Source organism: Hyperoodon ampullatus (assembly GCF_949752795.1).
Source record: "Hyperoodon ampullatus genome assembly, chromosome: 1".
NCBI lineage: Eukaryota > Metazoa > Chordata > Mammalia > Artiodactyla > Ziphiidae > Hyperoodon > Hyperoodon ampullatus.
The window spans coordinates 105,869,541-105,893,962 of NC_136914.1; the positions used below are offsets into that span (position 1 = coordinate 105,869,541).

At 36.9% G+C, this 24,422-nt stretch overlaps 1 pseudogene across 1 annotated transcript in view; it reads right to left on the bottom strand.

Moving 5' to 3' along the window:
• LOC307057786 (transmembrane protease serine 11C-like) overlaps positions 1-16,036 on the bottom strand; it is a 49,421-nt pseudogene extending 33,385 nt beyond the window's left edge. The window contains exons 1-2 of the transcript in view: positions 15,994-16,036; positions 8,693-8,811 (exon numbers count right to left, since the gene is read on the bottom strand). The product of the transcript in view is annotated as a transmembrane protease serine 11C-like (transcript). The remainder of the gene's footprint in view (positions 1-8,692; positions 8,812-15,993) is intronic.
• Positions 16,037-24,422: the final 8,386 nt, after the last annotated feature.

Sequence of the window (24,422 nt, forward strand, 5' to 3'; positions counted from 1 at the left end):
TTTAAATAGTAAAATTTAAAAAGAAGAAAACAATGAGGGAAGAGAAACAAAACTCTTAGATCATGATTCCAGAAGTGGCTGTAAATAATAGGATCTTGAAGAGAGAAAGAGATAGAGGGAAAAAAATAATAATAATAGTAAAATAAGTAGTAGGAGGAGATGGTTCTGAATTAAATAAAGATCAAAATCTACAGATTCATAGGGATAGACTGAGTTTTAGGAAGATTTGATGCATCAGGGGAACATTTTTGAATTTTAGCTACAAACTTTAATACTGAAGTAAAAATATGTTGACAGAAGAAATAGAATCATTTCATCTGTAACATTTGAAGGTGGAAGCTGGTGGAATAATATTCTCATACTCTGAGAGAAAAAGCTGACAATTTAACAATCTTATTCTCAGTCAAGGTATAATTTCTCGTTAGAGTAAAAGAAAGTTATTTATGGATATTCAAGAATTCAGTAATATAGCATTCACATATCACAACTGAGGAGAATACATGATTAAGGATTCTAGGAAGGCAAGATATAAAACAGAATTGAGGTCTCAATAGAGGGGGAGGTGAAGAGGAGAGGGAACAAATGTTGAAGAATGAAACCTGAGGGGTGTGTGTACAATACAATGAATGTATAATAGAAATGCTTGCAGCAGGAGCAACAAACTTTAAGAAACAGCCTAACAATAGAACTTGAGGTGCTATTTCAACTATTAGGAATAGGAAAGGAGTGTAGGAGAGGGAGGGGAAACAAGTGCTAAAAAGACTTATCAGGAGTGGGGAATGGGGATGTGAGGAGAGGATACAAATGAAAGTATGTTAAAGGCTTCTCGTCCTTGGGTTGGCGTTTAGGTGAGGAAAATAATGTTTTGATAGGGCTAATAATTTTTTTAATAAAGAAAAATATTCATCTAACTTTGAGTTTCAGGATGGATGTTAACTATTAACTAAGTACATTGAAATTTTCAGGAGAAAAAAATAGAATGAAAAACAGTGAAAATCAGCAAGAATAAGGATAAGAAAGTAAAAAAATAAAATGTTATTTACTTAAAGCAAGATGGAGAAATAAAATCAAGTATATTACCTGCCACAATTAATGAGAATAGATAAAACTTTGTCATTAAAGAATCTATGAACTTGCATTCAAAACCAAAACCTAGTTATCTATTATTTAAAAGAATCATACTTGCAAATAAAGGGATGAAAGACTGTTGACTATTTTGCTCCTGACTGCAGTGTGCATGTATTTTTTCCCCCTCTTCCATGTTTTCTAAACTTACACTAAAAGGATTCATCAAATCATCTTGTTCAGATAGCTCAGGATTATTTTTCTTTTGCTTACCCTGTGCTATTGGGTTCTATGGTATTTCTGTAATTACGTAACAATGGTGTTGCACAGTAATCTATCATATAGAGCTATATGTATGGAAAATTTTGATCAGTTTTTTAAAGAAAATTATCCTGTTTGCAAAGGCACAATAAAGTTGCATCTTATAGACTATAGGCAATAAAGCTAACACTAAACTTTATTTAGCACAAACCATATTCACATTCCCTGTTCATTTGATCTTGAGAAAAGTTTAGCATATCCAGTAGTTTCATGGATATCATTTTAATGTAAAAGGTTCTGATATATTTAATTTATAAATCTCAGACTGATAGAGTTTTGGAAAATGATAAGAAATGCTTTGTTATTGTGTGTATTCTTATATGGCTTCTCATGGCTTCTCCTGTGTATATTTTTAAAAATTAATGGAATGCACATTTGACAAAAAAAGACCATTGATTATGAAGCTATGAGAAAGAAATGCTATACAGTTAATGTGGAACACAATATAGAATCAAAAAATAGATCCTAGATTATACACGGACTTAGAATACAACAAGGATGGCATTGTATTTTATCTATTTTTCAAATTAACATTAAAATTTTATTTGGAAAAATGTAATTTAGGGAAGATCTAGGCTTATTTCATGTATGAACATGTGTACTAACTGTTTAAGTACCATAGGTTTGAGTCCTAAAACACAGAAATTCTGATATATTTTAATTTGTATGATTTTCATTATAAAGAGAAAAAATGTAATGGTATATTTATGATTTTACATACTGCCTTATCAAATATGTTCCTAGTACAAGGGAACTTCCATTTGATCATGTACTGAAATAATGTGTACTGATGGATGTTAACCAGACCTATTGTGGTCATTTCACAGTACACATGTAGATGGAATCATTATGTTGTATACCTGGAACCAACACAATGTTGACAATGTTAATGTCAATTATACCTAAAAAAACAAAAACAAAAACTGAAGCCTTTAAAAAATTTTACATATCTGATGACTGGAAGAATTTTCCACACACTGGATTCTAGCTCCTTAATACCAAGATTCATTAATCCCCCTCTACCACAAACTTCCACTGTTGATGCTCATGATGCATTCATCATCATTCTAGGGCCCCAACCCTCTTCTTCATATAACAATGCTAATTTTCTTGTGAGATGCATAAGTTCTAGAAGCTGTCTGTGTAGTAAAGAGTTAACTCAGTAGGCTTAGGGTGTTCAATCCCTGTATATTCCAAAGGAAGGAGTGACCCTTGACCAGCTTCTGAGGGATAACATTTAAGCCCTTGGAGTGTCCTGCCTGAGAAGAGTGTTTGTATACCTGGGCCTTTGGGCCACACCAGATGGTTTATGTTAACACTGTGCTGGATGCCTGTGGGGGATGCCTGCTTTTTATTTGCCTGGGGCCCTGGGTCATGGCATAACAGTTTCACCTTTGGAGGGGCTGCAGACTAAGTAGCTAAGGACAGTCATGTGGACACTCCATGCTTATGTGACTGTCCCCCAGAAATTACCCTGGATGCCCTAAGGCTTGGATGAGATTCACTGGTTGGCAATATTTCATATGGTTGTCAAACCTTTTGTGAATGGGGACAATAATTATATGCTGCTTATGAGCTGTTACGATGATTAAGTGAGATAATATGTCATATGTTTAGAACAGTGACAGACACTGTTCTAATAAATAAAAGCTATATAAGGGCTTGTTAAATAATTCTAAGGGGTGCGTACAGGAAAGCCAGAGTTTAGAATCTGAAAACATATATCAAGTAACAGATTTGGGATGATGAAGTTTGAGCAAGCAACCAAAGGGTCAAAAGACAAAGAAATCTGGAGCAAAAAATAAATAAACACACACACACACACACACACACATATACACATACAAAGTATGAAGTAGAGGGAGTACAAATAGAGAAGAGAGGAGAAGATAAAAGGAGGGGGAAGATGGAGAAAGAAGGGAGACTCTGGACAATGCAGAGGGGACCACCTATATTTAGAGATCTACAGATGATAAGGAACCAGCAAAGGCAGCTGGGAAAAGCAATTAGTGAAGAAGAAAATATGGAGAAGGAGGTATCTTGTAAACCAAAAAAAGAAAAGTTTCAGGAAGGAGCATAAGTAATGGTGAGAAGTTCAAGTAAGAAGTGACCATCGGATTTGGCAACAGTGAGGTATTTGGTGACCTCTATAAGGGTAGTTGAATGCGTGGGGGAGAGAAAGAAATTCCAGCTGGACTGGGTTAAAGTGAGAACAGGTGACAAAGGAGGTGGAAACAGCAAGCATATCTAACTTTTTCAACAAAATTTTACTGAGAAGGAGAGCAGGAAAATGATGCTGGAGGAGACCATAGAGTCAAGAGCAACATTTTTAGATGAGAGTGTGTGAGCTAGCTACTGATATCTCTGAAGACCATGAAATACTGTACTGCACTCTAGAAGAGCAATAGTATTACAGTATCTTGTTTCCTGTGGAAAAGAAAATCCTATGAAAAGAGAGAAAAATATAGCTACTTATATGCTCAGAATAATTCAACTGTTGTCAACTGTTTTAGGCTGCAGAAATTTTCTGCTGATCCATAAATGTACCTTTTCCTCTTTAAGCTGTTTCATCGTTTTTCTTTCTCACTCCTTCCTAACTCCATTCCCCCTGACTTTTTCTTCTCCTTTTTTTCAAATATTATTTGAATATAAGGAGATGACTGGGGCAAGAGGTACAGGGAGCATACCCATAGCTACAAAGAGAAGACACAGTAAGTGACAAAATTAGTACTATAGATTGTGTTTTCTGCAGGTATTCAGAGATGGGAGACAACATTTTGAGTTGGAGTGGTTAGATAATAGCATCCTAGAATTGATAGTAATAAATCCACAGATTCATGGAATTTAAATCTATAAACCACCTTATAAATAATCCTAACCAGTCCTATTCTTCAGATAAGTAAACAGAATCTTGCACAAGCTAACTACTTATGTAATTGAGTGATTACACCAGAAACACAAATAATATCACTTTCTATATTTTCTAGATGGCTAGTTGACTGGCCCAACACTATTGAATTTGAAATTGCATCTTTATCATAAACTAAAGGATTGTACTGGATTTATTATTAATTTGAACAGAATTGATATAATTAAAATAATGAGTCTTCTGTACAATTTATGTTAGTTTTATTCATGTATATCTTATAGTTTTTGTTGCTATTAAATGGAATTTTAAAATAATGTTTATATTTTGTTATTTTTGCTGATTAAGAAAACTATTACTTTTTGTGTGTTGGGGTCTGGTATTTGGCCACCTTGCAAAACTGTTATTATTTCTAGTAATTTTTCAACTAAGTCTTTTGAATATTTTAAGTATCTAGTAATATTGTCAGTATATAATGACATTTTCCTCTCATTCTTTTCAATGTACACATATTACTCCCTTTTCTTTTTGTAATTGCATTGGTATAGACTTCCAGTAGAATGTTTGATTCAGTCATTTAATTAATTTACAATATATTACTTCCTGTTGGAATAATTAATACCTTATGTTAATTAATTAGTTACCCACTATGACTTCCTTTCAACCTTTGCTTTCTCTGATCTTGAGTTTATTTGAAGCTTCTTTTGGGAAGACTCACTTTCTTGGAGGCTGGTATTTTACCTCCAGGGCTCTGGAGTTTGTCAGCAACTGTGCTGCTGAGATTTTACTCTTAGTGGAGCTCTAGTTTTTATCTTCCAGAAACTCCTCACTCTTTTAGTCTTTTGGGTGGCAACATTTCCACCATTGTAAGACACATTGTATTGTTTTTATTTGTCTTCTGTCATTTCAGTGAGATTTGAGGAGAAAGAGAGGGATAAATGCTTGCTTTTAGTCAGCAATCTTGCTTTGGAAGTCAGGCTAGAAATACTTTGAAAATAATTAATAAAATTTGGTGAATGGTTAGATAATGGAGATAATGGTTAGATAATGGAGAAGGAGGGGTCAAAATTGACTTTAAGATATGGTGACTAGGTGAGTGGGAGAATGGGAATACTATGAACCAAAACCAGGGAAAGAGAATGACTGAAGACCAAAAATGATGCCTGCTAAATGATACTTGAAAAAAATAAGCTTCAAAATGAACTCAGACACCCAGCTTTAGCATATAATATTTGTTTAATAAGGTGTTGATATATGGAAGATGTAGAACCATCCTTAGAGTGAACAGTAACTTCAGGCTTAGGGTGTTCCAAGAAGCTGTAAGGTGGATTTATAGAATTTTCCCCAGTAGCACTCATGCAATCCCTGTTTTTAAGAATCTCGGTCTCTTGGTACACCCTGTAGGAAAAGGGTTGTTAGGTATTTGACTTGAAAATAAGTGCCAAGTTTCAGAAACTCACTTAGAATTATGTTAGTGTTCATTATTACCATTCCCACCCTCCATAACCATGTCTGCAGACATCCTGTCCTGAGTATCTAATATTTATTTCTTCTCTCCTTATTTTCCAATTGTAGAAAACTAGCGCATCAGTAATTTTTGTAAGTTTTCTTCATACCATTTGAAATATGAATAATATCTCCATAATGCTGGTTGCATTTTTTTGATAAACCTGGGATATTCTCAATTCCTTCATGGTTAAAAATTTAACGCACAATGATTTTCATTTAATATGTCAGATCAGCATTTTTTCCAAAGCCTATATTGGAGAGTACAGTAATCTTGAATTTAGTTTTCTTATAAGTTTTGAAGGACATGAAACTGAATGAACGCTGGCATAATTTTTACTCATATTAGATAGGACAGGAATCCTGCATATTATCCTTCACTTTGTTACCTTTTAAAAATTACATACTTCTAATCCTGATGAATTCCATAGATAATCTGTCATTTGGTAGGCTGCACAGACAGACATAAGTATAAAGGTGCATATGCCCATACCAGGTTTAGGTTGGCTCAGCAGAAAATTTGTTACTTGATGAATACCCTGGTTATATAATGACCAAAGATGCAATATGAAAAGTATCCTTGCCCTTGGATACTCTGGTAAGTGGTATGATGTATAAGCTTGGCTGACCTGTTTTTTATGGGTAATCTTAGATATCTCACACATATCAGGTATCATTTTGGTCATCTATAATCCACTGCATTTATATGTGAAAACCACATAGTATTTGGTTAAACATTTTGGAATATTTGACCTGTCATGTGAAAATTGATGTAATTGGAAATGTGCTTGAGATTTTATAATGTTTCCATGCTCATTAATTATAGGACAATAAATCATAAAGTAGAAGGAAGCATACTTGCAATATGACTTTGGGTAAATTAACCTTTTCATGCCTCAGTTTCCTCATATGGAAAATGGGGATATCAGGAGAATCAAATAAGTTAATATATAAAGTGCTTAGACCAGTCCTGACAATTAGTAAAGCTAATTTTTGTTGTTAAGGTACTACTTCACTCCTAAATTTTAGAATTTATATTCACTGTAGTTGGACATCATATCTGTTGGAGAGCTACAAAAAAAAAAAAAAAAGAAATAACAGAGATTTCTTTTTGAGTTTCCCACTAGAAAACCATATATCTAAAACATGAAAATGTTCCCTATGAAGGCTTCTTCTCTGTAGTGAAAAAAAAACTATGATTCATAGTAAAGCAGCATCTCTCTTTATTTAATTCCCTTTCTCCTTTTAGACTGAATCATCACAAGAATTATTTAATGGAAATCAGAAGAAAAACAGGCTGTGTGCATTATAATAATGACTAATAGGTAAGTTTGATGAATGATTCACAAGTCCATTTGGTACATGCTATCATCACCAGTGTTGCACTTTTGAATGTTGTGTATATGGTAATAATTATAATACAAGGAGCATTGAATTAAATGAAAATAGAAGGAAAGGCATGTAAAAGCAGGCATTCTGACCCATGTAAATGAAAAAGTATGGGAAATATTTGGTGATTGTTTTAATACAGGTGACTTACAAATTGGGAATTAGGACTGCTAAAGGAGCCTGAAGGAAGATGTCAGGATGGGTGGTTGACTGACAAAGATGATATGATAATAGATCAGACTGATAGTTTTGGAATATTCATTTGTGAAGTAAACATAGGTTAATTGGTTTGAACGTGTTGATTTGAATTTATAGCAGAAAAGGTGAATTTCTTAGTGTGGGCATATTTGGAGTTATTTTAAATTTACATATTAGCTTTGTTATATACTTATAATTTATTAAGTCTATTGGCACTCTTATTTTAGGTAATTGTTTTAGACCATCCTTATTTTAAGGGTTTACAGAATAATAAGACTTCTGCTAAGATTATGACATATTTAACCTTATGTCATGCCAAGAACATTTCCATGGTATAGGTATTTGTCATCTCATTTTTAGTTGAAGAAACTGAGGTGTGGGAAGATTAAATAACTTGTCTGAAGTCATACAGGTAGTAAATGGCTACACACAGAATTGAACAAGGACTCTGAGTCCAAAGTCTACTATTTATTAATCAGTGTGTTATACTGCTTCCTTGTCATTTCCTTCTTTATCATAAAGCTAAACTAAAAGTGGGAATTTTCTTTCTTCATTTTCTATATGCTAACTCTTAGTCTAATGGTAAAAGCACGCCAAAACTTTTAAAGTCTTTGGGTTTATTAGAAACTGGAGGTAGTGGAATGCTGTGGAAAAACTACAAGCTTTACTCAGAGACAGTTAGGTCTGAAAATGTCTGGTCAGGAATCTGCTCAGGGAAATGGGAGATGAATGATGACACCATTGCTCTTGGCAGAATTTGGTTTGATTGATAGAATTATTTGAGTTAGTTAGAGTGGTATCTATGATAAAGGAAGCTTATGTCCAAGGGGCAGTCAAGACTTTTCATTAGGTCTCTAGTCAAGTAAAGTTTAACTTATAACAAGCATATTCTTAAGTAGACATTTAAAATTTTTTACATACACCGAGGATCAACAAGAAGAGTTTTATATTGGGCTGTATGTTCTCTTCTACACTGGCCATTTCTCTTCCTTGAAGGACTGTTTAAGTTAGGAGCAGAAACAGCATAGCCTTGGTCAGGTATCTTGGAGGTAGAGTAAGTTTTATTCATTTAATTTATTAATACATTAGAAATATTCTTTGACTGTCTATAACATGTCAGGCATTTCTTAGATGTTTCAAAATGTGTCCCTCTTACATTTTTCCTCCCATACATGTATTCTAACTGACTTTCTGAAAGGACTCACTATCCTCATCTAGAACTGAGGTAGTGGTAAGAAATAATATCAAATTATCAATCATTTCCAACTTGGAAGGTGAGTGCTAGGATTCTGGCATTTTAAAGAGCATAGTATTAAAAAAAATGCTAAGAAAAGAATTTCATCTTACCAAAGATACTATCTTTTTAGTTAGGTCCATATATTCTTGTGAATATGGTTTTTTGAACTTGCTGTCATAGTCAATATTACTGACTTTAAAGCTCATGTGATAGTAAAAAGGTGTTTTTCCTGAGAAGGAGAAAAAAGAAAAAATAGTTCTGACTTTGCTTATTGTGTAACTGCTTTCATTCTTAAGGAATCATGTGAAATAGAATACTCTAATGAAATTTCAAGTAACTTAATATTTAAATAGTCTGAATTACTAGCAATTGTGGAAATAACTTTGACATGCCTATTAAATTATAACCTTACCCAAGAATGTAAACCATTTTGTAACATTCTGATAAAATTCTTCATGTGAGTGGCTGCAGTTAATTATTTAAAAAATCTTTCCTATACAGTCACAAATAATTAAAAAAAACAAACAAAAAAATGACATAGCATTTTTCTTGGATTGTATTGGCAAAGATGACAAAAATAATACTCAGGCTGGAGTAGCTATACATGTATCAGACAAAATAGACTTTAAGCTAAAAATAGTATTAAGAGACAAAGAAGTTCATTATATAATATTATATATACATTAAATAATATAATATGACCTATTATTATGCAATGATAAAGGGGTCAATTCATCAAGAAGACATAACAATCATAAATATACATGTACCCAACATCAGAGCATCTAAATATATTAAGCAAATACTAACAGATCTGAAGGGAGAAATAGGCAAGAATGCAGTAATTGTAGGGGACTTCAATACCTCATTTTCAATAATGGATAGATCATCCAGAGAGAAAGTCAACAAAGAAACATTGAACTTGAATCATACTTTAGAGAAATTGACTTAACAGACTTATGTAGAACATTCTATCCAACAGCAGCAGAATACACATTTTCTCAAGTTTACACAGAATATTCTCCAGGATAGAGCATATGGCAGGTCACAAAACAAGTCTTAGAACATTTAAGAAGATTGAAATCAACTAACTATCTTTTCTTACCATAATGGTATGAAAGTAGAAATCAATAACAGAAATAAAGCTGGAAAATTCACAAATATGTGGGAATTAAACAACACACCCCTGAACAACCAATGGATCAAAGAAGAAATTGAAAAGGAAATTGAAAAATATCTTGAAACAAATTAAAATGGAAATACAACATACCAAAATCTATGGGTTGCTTCAAAAACAGTTCTAGGAGGGAATTTTACAGTGATAAACACTGACATGAAGACTAAAGAAAGATCTCAAATAAAAACTCTAAATTTACACCTCAAGGAACTAGGAAAGAAGAACAAACTAAGCCCAAAGTTACCAGAAGGAAGGAAATAACCAAATCAGAGAAATAAATGAAACAGAGACCAGAAAAACAACAGTGAAGATCAAGATTTTTTGAAAAGATAAACAAGATTAACAAAACTTTAGCTAGACTAATAAAAAAAGAGAGAAGACTCAAAATCAGAAATGAAAGAGGAGACTTTACAACTGATACCACAGGCATGCAAAGGATCATAAGAGATTACTATAAACAATTATACACCAAATAATTGTATAACCTAGAAGAAATGGATAAACTCCTAGAAACATACAACCTGCCAAGACTAAATCATGAAGAAACAGAAAATCTGAACAGACCAACAATGAGTTAGGAGTTTGAACCAATAATCAAAAACCTCCCCAAACAGAAAAGCCCAGGACCAGATGGTTTCCCTGGTGAATTCTACCAAACATTTAAGGAATTAATGTTAATTCTTCTCAAAATCATCTAAAAATTAGAAGTGAAGGGAACACTTTTTTAAAAAGAAAATTTTATTAGGGTATAGTTGATTTACAATGTTGTGTTAGTTACAGGTGTAGAGCAAAGTGAATCTGTTTATATATATATATACCTCCACTCTTTTTTAGATTCTTGTCCCATATAAGCCATTATAGAGTATTGAGCAGAGTTCCCTGTGCTAACCTGTTGGTCCTTATTAGTTATCTATTCTATATATAGTAGTGTGTATGAGTCAAATCCAATCTTCCAATTTATCCCTCCCCCCTCCCTCACCCGTGGGTAACCATAAGTTTATATTCTACATCTGTAACTCTATTTCTGTTTTGTAGATAAGTTCATTTGTAGCCTTTTTTTATATTCCACATATAAGCAATATCATATGATATTTGTCTTTCTCTGTCTGACTTACTTCGCTCAGTATGACAACCTCTAGGTCCATCTGTGTTGCTGCAAATGTCATTATTTTTTTCTTTTATTTTTTTTCTTTTTTTTTGCGGTACACGGGCCTCTCACTGTTGTGGCCTCTCCCGTTGTGAAGCACAGTCTCTGGACGTGCAGGCTCAGTGGCCATGGCTCACGGGTCTAGCCGCTCCGTGGCATGTGGGATCTTCCTGGATCAGGGCACGAACCCGTGTCCCCTGCATTGGCAGGTGGACTCTCAACCACTGAACCACCAGGGAAGCCCTTGTTCTTTTTTATGGCTTAGTAATATTCCACTGTATATATGTACCACATCTTCTTTATCCATTCTTCTGTTGATGGATATTTAGGTTGCTCCCATGTCTTGGCTATTGTAAATAGTGCTGCAATGAACATTGGAGTGCATGTATCTTTTCGAATTATGTTTTTTTCTGGATATATATCCAGGAGTGGGATTGCTGGATCATATGGTAGCTCTACTTTTAGTTTTTTAAGGAACCTTGATACTGTTTTCCATAGTGGCTGTACCAATTCACACTCCCAACAATAGTGTAGGAGGAGAAGGGAACACTTCTAAACTCATTTTACAAGTCCAGTATTACCTTGACCAAAACCAGATAAGGACACTACAATAAAACTATAGATCAATATCCTTGATGAATATGGTACAAAAATCCTCAACAAAATGCTAGCAAACTGAATTTAACAACACATTAAAAGGATCATACACCACAATCGAGATTTATCCCTGGAATCCAAGGATGGGTCAATATATACAAATCAATAAATTTGATATACCATTTAAATAGAATGACAGATAAAAATCATATGATCATCTCAATAGATCAGTAAAACTTTTGACAAAACACAAAACCTTTCATGTTGCAAAAACCTGTTGTGTCTAAAGGGAACAAACTTCAACATAATAAAGACCATATATGACAAACCCACAGTCAACATGATAATCAAGGGTGAAAGGTTGAAAGCTTTTCCTCCAAGGTCAGGAACAAGATAAGGGTGCCCACTCTCACCACTCCTATTCAATATAGTGCTGGAAATCCTAGCTGGAGCAAAGGCAAGAGAAAGAATTAAAAGGCATCCAACCTAGGAAGAAAGAAGGAAAGTTGTTATTTGCACATGGATGACCTTATGTATAGAAAATCTTACAGACTCTACCAAAAATCTGTTAGAACTAATTGAGTCAGTAAAGCTGCTGGACACAAAATTAGTTGTGTTTCTATATACTAGCAGTGAAACATCTGAGATAATATATAAGCATAGTAGTGGGATTGCTGGATCATATGGTAGTTCTATTTTTAGTTTTGTAAGGAACCTCCATACTGTTTTCCATAGTGGTAGTATCAATTTACATTCCCATCAACAATGCAGGAGGGTTCCCTTTTCACCACACTCTTTCCAGCATTTATTGTTTCTAAATTTTTTGATAATGACCATTCTGACCAGCGTGAGGTGATACCTCGAAAACTGTAATTCAAAAAGAGACATGTACCACAATGTTCATTGCAGCACTATTTACAATAGGCAGGACATCAAACTGACCTGAATGTCCATTGACAGATGAATGGATAAAGAAGATGTGGCATACATATACAATGGACTATTACTCAGTCATAAAAAGAAATGAAATTGAGTTATTTGTAGTGAGGTGGATGGACCTAGAGTCTGTCCTACAGAGTGAAGTAAGTCAGAAAGAGAAAAACAAATACTGTATGCTAACGCATATATATGGAATCTAAAAAAAAAAAAAGGTACTGATGAACTTAGTTGCAGGGCAAGAATAAAGAGGTAGACATAGAGAATGGACTTGAGGACATGGAGTGGGAGGGGGAAGCTGAGGCGAAGTGAGAGTAGCATCGACATATATATGCTACCAAATATAAAATAGTTGGCTGGTGGGAAGAATCAACGTAGCACAGGGAGATCAGCTTGGTGCTTTGCAATGACCTAAAGGGGTGGGATAGGGAGGATGGGAGGGAGGCTCAAGAAGAAGTGGATATGGGGACATGTGCATGCATATGGCTGATTCACTTTGTTGTGCAACAGAAACTAACACAGTATTGTTAAGCAATTATACTCCAAAAAATATCTATTAAAAATATACACATAAGCATATTATAATCATTTTGTAATATACAACTGTATGGTGGTAACAATTTTGCAATATATATCAAATCAACTCATTGTATATCTTCAACTTACACAATGTTATATGTCAATTATATCTCAATAAAGCTGGAAGAAGAAAATTCCAAAGGAACATAATATTTTTGTTATTATATATTTTTATTTATAAATACTATATGACCTTAATTTTCTATTAGGATATCAGGGTTGAAAATCTAGGGCAGTAAGACAGTATTAGGCTTTATTAACTTGTTGGACTACTAAACAAATTTTAAACACTAGAAAGGAAAGCAAATCCTTAGCTCTGTTATCCTGTTAGAGCACTGAGTCCTGAATTGGAAGGTGTAGTGATAAATTAGGTGCTACTGTTGGTATTCAGAGGAACTATCAGACTATTATACTAAAGGATTAGTTTCTCTCCTTCAAATGTAACCTGGACCTTAAGCAGAGAAAATGAAAAATTGTGATTTAGGATCTATTCTGAGTGTTATTTTGATTGGTTTTTCCTCCCTAGAAGAGTCATGTTTTTCAAATAATCCAGGTCACATTCTGGGCTAGGGCTAAGAGCTCCAGGGAGGACTAGATCCTGACTAGTTCTTCTCTTTGTATATTTATTGATTTATTTATATTTGCTTTCCAAGTGGTTTTTACAATTGAGATATAATTGACATATAACATTATATTAGTTTCAGGTGTACAGCATAATGATTCAATATATGTACATATTGCAAAATGATCACCACAATAAGTCTAGTTAACATCCATCCAAGCGATTTTTATGCACATTAAAGCTTGAGAAGCAAGGTTTACATAAGTGGCTCTCAGCCTGGGCTTTCAATAAAGATCACACGTGGATTTTTGAGAACTATCAAATCTTGGGTCCTCTCCTACAGATTTTGTTCATTGGTCTGGGTGGGAACATCAATGTTGCTTTAATTAAGTGCTCCAGGTGATTTTAAGTGAGGCCAGGGTTAAGTATGTGAGCTCTCAAGTATATTTATGAGAGTTTAGTCCAGGCTTTTGTCCAAGGGGAGGTAACAGGGTCTGTTCTACATGGGTTTGGTAGAGGCAGGTTGGTGGAGCCCACATTAGCTATTGTGTAGCAAAATTTAAAGGCATCTGTGGGAAGGGAGGGTCCTCGAAGACAAGATAGGAGAAGCTCAAAGTTTGTTCTTCATGTAGGAGCTCATTGTTCCTGAATCTCTCCTGAGACAAGGAAGGGATGACTTTCCTGAGTTTCAAGGCCCTTCTGCCCATGGCCACATTGGTAGCAGGTAAAGGATCTGTGCTGAAGACTTTAAAGGCATATTCTCAAGATGCTGATGTGATTTCTCCACATAATCTCACCTGAGGAAGAAACCTAGAGGAGGAAGCAGAAGAGGAAGAAATGACAGGTTCTCAGGTACAAGTCCTGTCTTGAGTCAGGGGCTACGTCCCCCTTACTTCTTGAAATGCCATGGTTTTAGAGCATGCAAAATTTTACTTCTGTACTTCTGGTGTTTCTGCCTAACAAGTTTTTTTTCAACTACCTTTTTTTTCCTCTTTCCTGTGACATTCAAGGTTAACTCTTTTTTTTTTTTTTTTTTTTTTTTTTTTTTTTTTTTTTTTTTTTTGCAGTACGTGGGCCTCTCACTGTTGTGGCCTCTCCCGTTGCGGAGCACAGGCTCCGGACGCGCAGGCTCAGCGGCCATGGCTCACGGGCCCAGCCGCTCCGCGGCATGTGGGATCTTCCCAGACCGGGGCACGAACCCGCGTCCCCTGCATCGGCAGGCGGACTCTCAACCACTGCGCCACCAGGGAAGGCCCAAGGTTAACTCTTAAGAACACTTCTCCCCTGTATTCCAGGTCCTTCTTTGATTTCTCCATTCAGACTTCTGATGGGCCTTGAGCACTTGCCACCATGAAGTAATGACCTGCAACTACAGATAATGTTCCCTTTGTGACAGATCACTTTGGAAAGTTATTGATAGCTAAGATTCATATGTAGGATGAAGTGGGGACTTGGGATATCAGTGAAGAAGGGAAGTGTAGTGTTTAGTTCCCATATGGATGGTCCGTCAGCTCTATGTAGATCAGGATTAAGAAAATGCACATCTAGGGCTTCCCTGGTGGCACAGTGGTTAAGAATTGCCTGCCAATGCAGGGGACATGGGTTTGAGCCCTGGTCCGGGAAGATACCACATGCCATGGAGGAGGTAAGCCACTGTGCCACAACTACTGAGCCTGCTCTCTAGAGCTTCTGAGCCACAACTACTGAAGCCCGCATGCCTAGAGCTCATGCTCTGCAACAAGAGAAGCCACCACAATGAGAAGCCCGTGCACTGTAATGAAGAGTAGCCCCCACTTGCCGCAACTAGAGAAAGCCCGTGCACAGCAACAAAGACCCAAAGCAGCCAAAAAATAAAAAATAAAAATAAATAAATAAGAAAATGCACATCTAAACAGGATGGCATTTATGGCCCAGAATAATGCAGAAATTCTGAAAGATAAGTGTAATTAGGAGACACTGCCTCTCTAGAATGCTAAAGAAGGATTATTGAAATACACTACTGTATTAGAGATTGTGGAATATGGGTACTCTATGTGGCTTGACAATTGAATAAGACTGATTTTTTCATGACTAGATTTAGATTATGATTTGCTTATTTTTCTGGCCAGTATATATCACAACAGTTATATGTCCTTTGGCAAACATTAGGCACCTGTTATCAGTTTGTCTCATTACAGCTGACGTTAACTTCATTCACTTGGTTCATGCAGCAGATTCCCTCCCCTACTCTTTGTATTTTTTCAAAACTACTGAAAAGTAATCTAAAAATGCTGTTCAAGGAAATGGATTTATGTTGAATTTTCTTTTACAATACCACTTGTCCTGTGAGAATTCTTGCCCCATAGAATTCTTTCTGTAGTCAGGAACATACATATACTGTGGGCTTATAATTAACTGATAACAGTATCAGTACCCTTGTCCCTAGATGTTTCCACACCTAGATCTTTCTCACACATGGTGACTTACTTGCTCAAAACTGCATTCTGGTGGCCACCAATTGCTCTCATTTTTGTCTGCTATTATCTTAGAAGATGAATCACCTTAAATATCCTCAGCTTGGTCCTTGGCTTCTGTTCTCAACATTTAAGACTTGTTGAAAGTAGTTCTGCAGGCCAGGATCTCCCAAATGTGCCTCTAGAGAGTCAAAGAGATGCCTTTTACAAAATCTATTAGTTAACATTAAACTTGGCCCTGAAGAGACAGTCTAGAAAAAGTACCTCACATATTTATCATTTTGGCCATTGGCTAAGAAGCAAGAAAAAAAGAAAATAAATTTGAATTTGAGAAGAAATTATTTTTGCCTTGACTCTGATGCTTTCCCTTTCATTTCCTATTCCTTGAAAGTGAAGTTGCTATTTTGGGATTAACAATTTCCATTTACAGTTGGCCCAGGAGTATTTGAAATATCCTGAACTAGTGGTAGTGAGAAAATCAGGAAGATAGATTAGCTTTCTCCATGCATATCCAGAAACTTTCCTGGATATCTCATCTGTTCATTTCCTCATCAATTACTCACAGCCTAACCTACTGCAAGAGAACTTTAACCTCCTGAGGATGAAATTATGTGCTACTTCTTGATATTTTTTCTTCTCTTTTCCTATAGTGATACAGTTTGTGATTTTTAACTGAGAAGATTCTATCCAAAAATAAAAACTATGTTTTCCTGTCTCTGTTTGTTCCATCTAGGAGTGATGGAGTACATTTAAGTCCTGACAAATGGAATGAAATGGAAAGTGGTATGTGCAATTTATGACATGTTTTCTTAATAGAAGCCACGCTCTTCTTGCTATTCTGCCTTCTGGCTGGCTGGAATGTGAACATGATGGTCAGAACTGGCACAGTCACTTTGAATATTGAGATGATCTGGGCAATAGGTCATGGTAGCATAGCAAGATTGAAGGAGCCTGGGTCCCTGACATCTTGAAGTGACATACTGAACCTGAGTCATTGACTTCTGAACATATTTGTGTCTGAATCTTATAAATATATGTATCTGTTTCCCCCTAGATCAGTGGTTCTCAAATCTTGGCTGAACATTAGAACCACCTGGGGAGCTTTTAAAGTTAAAATTTCCACTCCAGACAGCATCTTTGAGTGGGGCTTTTGTACTAGTATTTTTTGAAAAAAGCTTTCCAGGTGATTCTAAGGTGCAGTCAGGGTTAAATTTTGTTAGTCTAGATCAGGGATCAGCAAACTGTGTAATCTAGCTTGCTGCCTAGTTTTGTATGGCCTGTGCCTAGGAAGGTTTCTACATTTTTTAAAATTTGAAAAAAAGTCAAAATAATAATATTTTGTGACATATGAAAATTACATGAAGTTCAAATTTCAGTGTCCATGAATCAAGTTTTATTGGAAATTAACTACATTCACTTATTTACATATTGGCTACTTTAGCATCACAACATTAGACTCAAGTTGTGATAGAGACTACTATGGCCCACAGAAAGGAAAATGTATACTGTCTGATACTTTACAGGAAAAGTGTGCTGACCCTGCTCTAGATGCTGAGCACTTTAAGGCAAGGACTGGTGTGATGTTCTAGAAACTCTCCTTCATTACTCCATTACTCTCATTATAGCACCTAGCCTACTACCTGCCATTAAGTACACAGTAGTCACCCAATGAAAGGCTTCTTGGGTTAAATCTGTATGCAGTTTCAGATAGAATGGGAGAAAGAGGAAGGCTATCTATCTATTTATCTATCTTCTCTTAAAAAGTTAACCAAATAGATAACACAACATTATTATTACATAGAGTCATGTGAAGTAGAAAAAGGTAGGTTTTGTGGAGTGAATATCTGTGCTGTGCTTTGATTGTCCAGCTGGCTTTGTTTAACTAGTTACTGGCCCAAGTGAAAGAGTAGTTATTTTGAGGATATGGCTAGTAGCTTCCAGGTTTTCTGTCTAGAATAGTGAACTAGAAAATCTTAAAATGGTAATGGTATGGGCAGAGCTGGAACACCCGGCTCGGAGTCTCTTCCCTCCGCCGACACGGAGCTGCCCCAGAGCCCGAGGGGAGGGCGGCCTCACTGAGGCTGCCAGCTCTGGAGGGGCCCCGGCGGCTGAAGCCGCGACAGTCGTGGAGACGGCGGGCCGTGAGAAGATGGTGGAAGAGTAAGACGCGGAGATCACCTTCCTCCGCACAGATACATCAGAAATACATCTATACGTGGAACTGCTCCTATAGAACACCTACTGAATGCTGGCAGAAGACCTCAGACTTCCCAAAAGGCAAGAAACACCCACGTACCTGGGTAGGGCAAAAGAAAAAAGAATAAACAGAGACAAAAGAATAAGGACGGGACCTGCACCAGTGGGAGGGAGCCGTGAAGGAGGAAAAGGTTCCACACAGAAGAAGCCCCTTCACGGGCGGAGACTGCGGGTGGCAGAGGGAGGAAGCTTCAGAGCCATGGAGGAGAGTTCAGCAATAGGGGTGCGCAGGGCAAAGCGGAGAGATTCCCGCACAGAGGGTCGGCGCCAACTGGCACTCACCAGCCTGAGAGGCTTATCTGCTCACCCGCCAGGGCGGGCAGGGGCTGGGAGCTGAGGCTCGGGCTTCCGTCAGATCCCAGGGAGAGGACTGGGGTTGGCGGCATGAACACAGCCTGAAGGGGCTAGTGCACCATGGTTAGCTGGAGGGAGTCCGGGAAAAAGTCTGGACCTGCCAAAAAGGCAAGAGACCATTGTTTCGGGGTGCGTGAGGAGAGGGGATTAAGAGCGCTGCTTAAAGGAGCTCCAGAGAGGGGCGCGAGCCACGGCTGAATGCGCGGACCCCAGAGACAGGCATGAGATGCTAAGGTTGGTGCTGCAGCCACCAAGAAGCCTGTGTGCAAGCACAGGTCACTATCCACACCTCCCCTGACAGGAGCCTGTGCAGCCCTCCACTGCCAGGGTCCCGTGATCCAGGGACAACTTACCCGGAAGAACACACGGCGCACATCAGGCTGGTGCAACGTCACACCGGCCTCTGCCGCCCCAGGCTCACCCAGCATCTGTATCCCTACCTCCCCCTGGCCTGAGTGAGTCAGAGCCCCCAAAGTAGCTGCTCCTTTAACCCCGTCCTGTCAGAGCAAAGAACAGATGCCCTCAGGTGACCTACATGCAGACGTGGGGCCAAATCCAAAGCTGAACCCCAGGAGCTGTGCGAACAAAGAAGAGAAAGGGAAATCTCTCCCAGCAGCCTCAGAAGCAGCGGATTAAAGCTCCACAAACAACTTGATGTACCCTGCATCTGTGGAAAACCTGAATAGAAAATGAATCATCCCAAATTGAGGAGGTGGACTTTGGGAGCAAAGATGTATTATTTTTTCCCCTTTTCCTCTTTTTGTGAGTGTGTATGTGTATGCTTCTGTGGGTGTTTTTGTCTGTATAGCTTTGCTTTCACCATTTGTCCTAGGGTTCTGTCCATCAGTTTTTTGCTTTGTTTGTTTGTTTTGTTTACTTTTTAAAATTTTTTCTTAATAATTTTTTATATTTTATTTTAATAACTTTATTTTATTTTACTTTAATTTATTTGATTTTATCCTCTTTCTTTCTTTCTATTTTTTTCTCCCTTTTATTCTGAGCCATGTGGCTGACTGGGTCTTGGTGCTCTGGCCAGGTATCAGGCCTGTGCCTCTGATTTGGGAGAGCCGAGTTCAGGACACTGGTCCACAAGAGACCTCCCAGCTCCACGTAATATCAAATGGCAAAAATCTCCCAGAGGTCTCCACTTCAATGCTAAGACCCAGCTTCACTCAACGACCAGCAAGCTACAGTGCTGGACACCCTATGCCAAACAACTAGCAAGACAGGAACATAGCCACATCAATTAGCAGAGAGGCTGCCTAAAATTAGAATAAAGCCACAGGCACCCCAAAACACACCACCAGACATGGACCTGTCCACCAGAAAGACAAGATCCATCCTCATCCACAAGAACACAGGCACTAGTCCCCTCCAACAGGAAGCCTACACAACCCAATTAACAAACCTTAGCCACTGGGGACAGACACCAAAACAACAGGAAATACGAACCTGCAGCCTGCGAAAAGGAGACTGCAAACACAGTAAGATAAGCAAAATGAGAAGACAGAAAAACACACAGCAGATGAAGGAGTAAGGTAAAAACCTCCCAGAACTAATAAATGAAGAGGAAATAGGCAGTGTACCTGAAAAAGAATTTAGAATAATGATAGTAAAGATATCCAAAATCTTGGAAATAGAATAGAGAAAATGCAAGAAACATTTAACAAGGACCTAGGAAAACTAAAGAGGAAGCAAGCAATGATGAAAAACAAAATAAATGAAATTAAAAATACTCCAGAAGGGATCAATAGCAGAATAACTGAGGAAGAAGAACGGATAAGTTACCTGGAAGATAAAATAGTGGAAATAACTACTGAAGAGCAGAATAAAGAAAAAAGAATGAAAAGAGCTGAGGACAGTCTCAGAGACCTCTGGGACAACATTAAATGCACCAACATCGAATTATAGGGGTCCCAGAAGAAGAAGAGAAAAAGAAAGGGACTGAGAAAATATTTGAAGAGATTATAGTTGGAAACTTCCCTAATATGGGAAAGGAAATACTTAATCAAGCCCAGGAAGCACAGAGAGTCCCATACAGGAGAAATGCAAGGAGAAACACACCAAGACACATATTAATCAAACTATCAAAAATTAAATACAAAGAAAACATATTAAAAGCAGCAAGGGAAAAACAACAAGTAACACAAAAGGGAATCCCTATAAGGTTAACAGCTGATCTCTCAGCAGAAACTCTGCAAGCCAGAAGGGAGTGGCAGGACATATTTAAAGTGATTAAGGAGAAAAACATACAACCGAGATTACTCTACCCAGCAAGGACCTCATTCAGATTTGATGGGGAAATTAAAACCTTTACAGACAAGCAAAAGCTGAGAGAGTTCAGCACCACCAAACCAGCTTTACAACAAATGCTAAAGGAACTTCTCTAGGCAAGAAACAGAAGAGAAGGAAAATACCTACAATAATAAACTCAAAACAATTAAGAAAATGGGAATAGGAACATACATATTGATAATTACCTTAAATGCTTCCAGCAAAAGACACAGACTGGCTGAATGGATACAAAAACACGACCCGTATACATGCTGTCTACAAGAGACCCACTTCAGACCTAGGGACGCATACAGACTGAAAGTGAGGGGATGGAAAAAGATATTCCATGCAAATGGAAATCAAAAGAAAGCTGGAGTAGCAATTCTCATATCAGACAAAATAGACTTTAAAATAAAGACTATTACAATAGACAAAGAAGGACACTACATAATGATCAAGGGATCGATCCAAGAAGAAGATATAACAATTATAAATATTTATGCACCCAACATAGGAGCACCTCAATACATAAGGCAAATACTAACAGCCATAAAAGGCGAATTCAACAGTAACACAATCATAGTAGGGGACTTTAAGACCCCACTTTCACCAATGGACAGATCATCCAAAATGAAAGTAAATAAGGAAACAGAAGCTTTAAATGATACATTAAACAAGATGGATTTAATTGATATTTATAGGACATTCCATCCAAAAACTACAGAATACACCTTTTTCTCAATTGCTCATGGAACATTCTCCAGGATAGATCATATCTTGGGTCACAAATCAAGCCTTGGTAAATTTAAGGGAATTGAAGTCATATCAAGTACCTTTTCTGACCACTACACTATGAGACTAGAGGTCAATTACAGGAAAAGATCTGTAAAAAAATACAAACATATGGAGGCTAAACAATACACTACTTAATAACCAAGAGATCACTGAAGAAATCAAAGAGGAAATAAAAAAAATATCTAGAAAGGAATGACAATGAAAACACGATGAACCAAAATCTATGGGATGCAGCAAAAGCAGTTCTAAGAGGGAAGATTATAGCAATACAATCCTACCTTAAGAAACAGGAAACATCTAAAATAAATAACCTAAACTTGCAAAGCAATTAGAGAAAGAAGAACAAAAAACCCCCAAAGTTAGCAGAAGGAAAGAAATCATAAACATCAGATCAGAAATATATGAAAAAGAAATGAAGGAAATGATAACAAAGATCAATAAAACAAAAAGCTGGTTCCTTGAGAAGATAAAGAAAATTGATAAACCATTAGCCAGGCTCATCAAGAAAAAATGGAGAAGACTCAAATCAACAGAATTAGAAATGAAAGAGAAGTAACAACTAACAATGCAAAAATACAAAGGATGGGCTTCCCTGGTGGCGCAGTGGCTGAGAGTCCGCCTGCCGGTGCAGGGGAAACGGGTTCGTGCCCCGGTCTGGGAGGATCCCACATGCCGCGGAGCGGCTGGGCCCGTGAGCCATGGCCGCTGGGCCTGTGCGTCCGGAGCCTGTGCTCCACAACGGGAGAGGCCACAACAGTGAGAGGCCCACATACCGCAAAAAAAAAAAAAAAAAAAAAAAAAAAATACAAAGGATCATGAGAGATTACTACAAGCAACTCTATGCCAATAAAATGGACAACCTGGAAGAAATGGACAAATTCTTAGAAAAGCACAACCTTCCAAGACTGAACCAGGGAGAAATAGAAAATATAAACAGACCAATCACAAGCACTGAAATTGAAACTGTGATTTAAAATCTTCCAACAAACAAAAGCCCAGGATGAGATGGATTCACAGGCGAATTCTATCAAACATTTGGAGAAGAGTTAACACCTATTGTTCTCAAACTCTTCTAAAATATAGCAGAGGGAGGAACAATCCAAAACTTATTATATGAGGCCACCATCACCCTGAATCCAAAACCAGACAAAGATGTTACAAAAAAAGAAAACTACAGGCCAATATCACTGATGAACATAGATGTAGAAATCCTTAAGAAAATACTAGGAAAGATAATCCAGCAGCACATTAAATGGATCATACACCATGATCAAGTGGAGTTTATTCCTGGAATGAAAGGATTCTTCAATATACGCAAATCAATCAATGTGATACACCATATTAAATTGAAGGATAAAAATCATATGATCATCTCAATAGGTGCAGAGAAAGCTTTCAACAAATTTCAACACCCATTTATGATAAAAACCCTCCAGAAAGTAGGCATAGAGGGAACTTTCCTCAACGTAATAAAGGCCATATATGACAAACCCACAGCCAACATCGTTCTCAATGGTGAAAAACTGAAAGCATTTCCACTAAGATCAGGAACAAGACAAGGTTGCCCACTCTCACCACTATTATTCAACATAGTTTTGGAAGTTTTAGCCACAGCAGTCAAAGAATAAAAAGAAATAAAAGGAATCCAAATCAGAAAAGAAGAAGTAAAACTGTCACTGTTTTCAGATGACCTGATACTATACATAGGGAATCCCAAAGATGCTACCAGAAAACTACTAGAGCTAATCAATGAATTTGTTAAAGTAGCAGGATACAAAATTAATGCACAGAAATCTTTTCCATTCATATATAGTAATAATGAAAAATCTGAAAGAGAAATTAAGGAAACACTCCCATTTACCACTGCAACAAAAAGAATAAAATACCTTGGAATAAACCTACCTAAGGAAACAAAAGACCTATATGCAGAAAAGTATAAGATGCTGATGAAATAAATTAAGGATGATACATACAGATGGAGAGATATACCATGTTCTTGGATTGGAAGAATCAACATTGTGAAAATGACTATACTACCCAAAGCAATCTACAGATTCAGTGCCATCCCTATGAAACTACCAATGGCATTTTTCACAGAACTGGAACAAAAAATTTCACAATTTGTATGGAAACACAAAAGACCCTGAATAGCCAAAGAAATATTGAGAAAGAAAAAGGGAGCTAGAGGAATTCAGCTGCCAGAGTTTAGACTATACTACAAAGCTACAGTAATCAAGACAGTGTGGTACTGGCACCAAAACAGAAAAATAGATCATTGGAGCAGGATAGAAAACCCAGAGATAAACCCATGCACATATGGTCACCTTGTCTTTGATAAAGGAGGCAAGAATATACAATGGAGAAAAGACAGCCTCTTCAATAAGTGGTGCTGGGAAACCTGGATGTCTACATGTAAAAAAATGACATTAGAACACTCCCTAACACCGTACACAAAAATAAATTCAAAATGGATTAAAGACCTAAATGCCAGAAAGTATAAAACTCTTAGAGGAAAATATAGGCAGAACACTCTATGACATAAATCACAGCAAGATCCTTTTTTACCCACCTCCTAGAGAAATGGAAATAAAAACAAAAATAAACAAATGGGGTCTAATGAAACTTAAAAGCTTTTGTACAGCAAAGGAAACCATAAACAAGATGAAAAGACAGCCCTCAGAATGGGAGAAAATATTTGCAAATGAAGCAA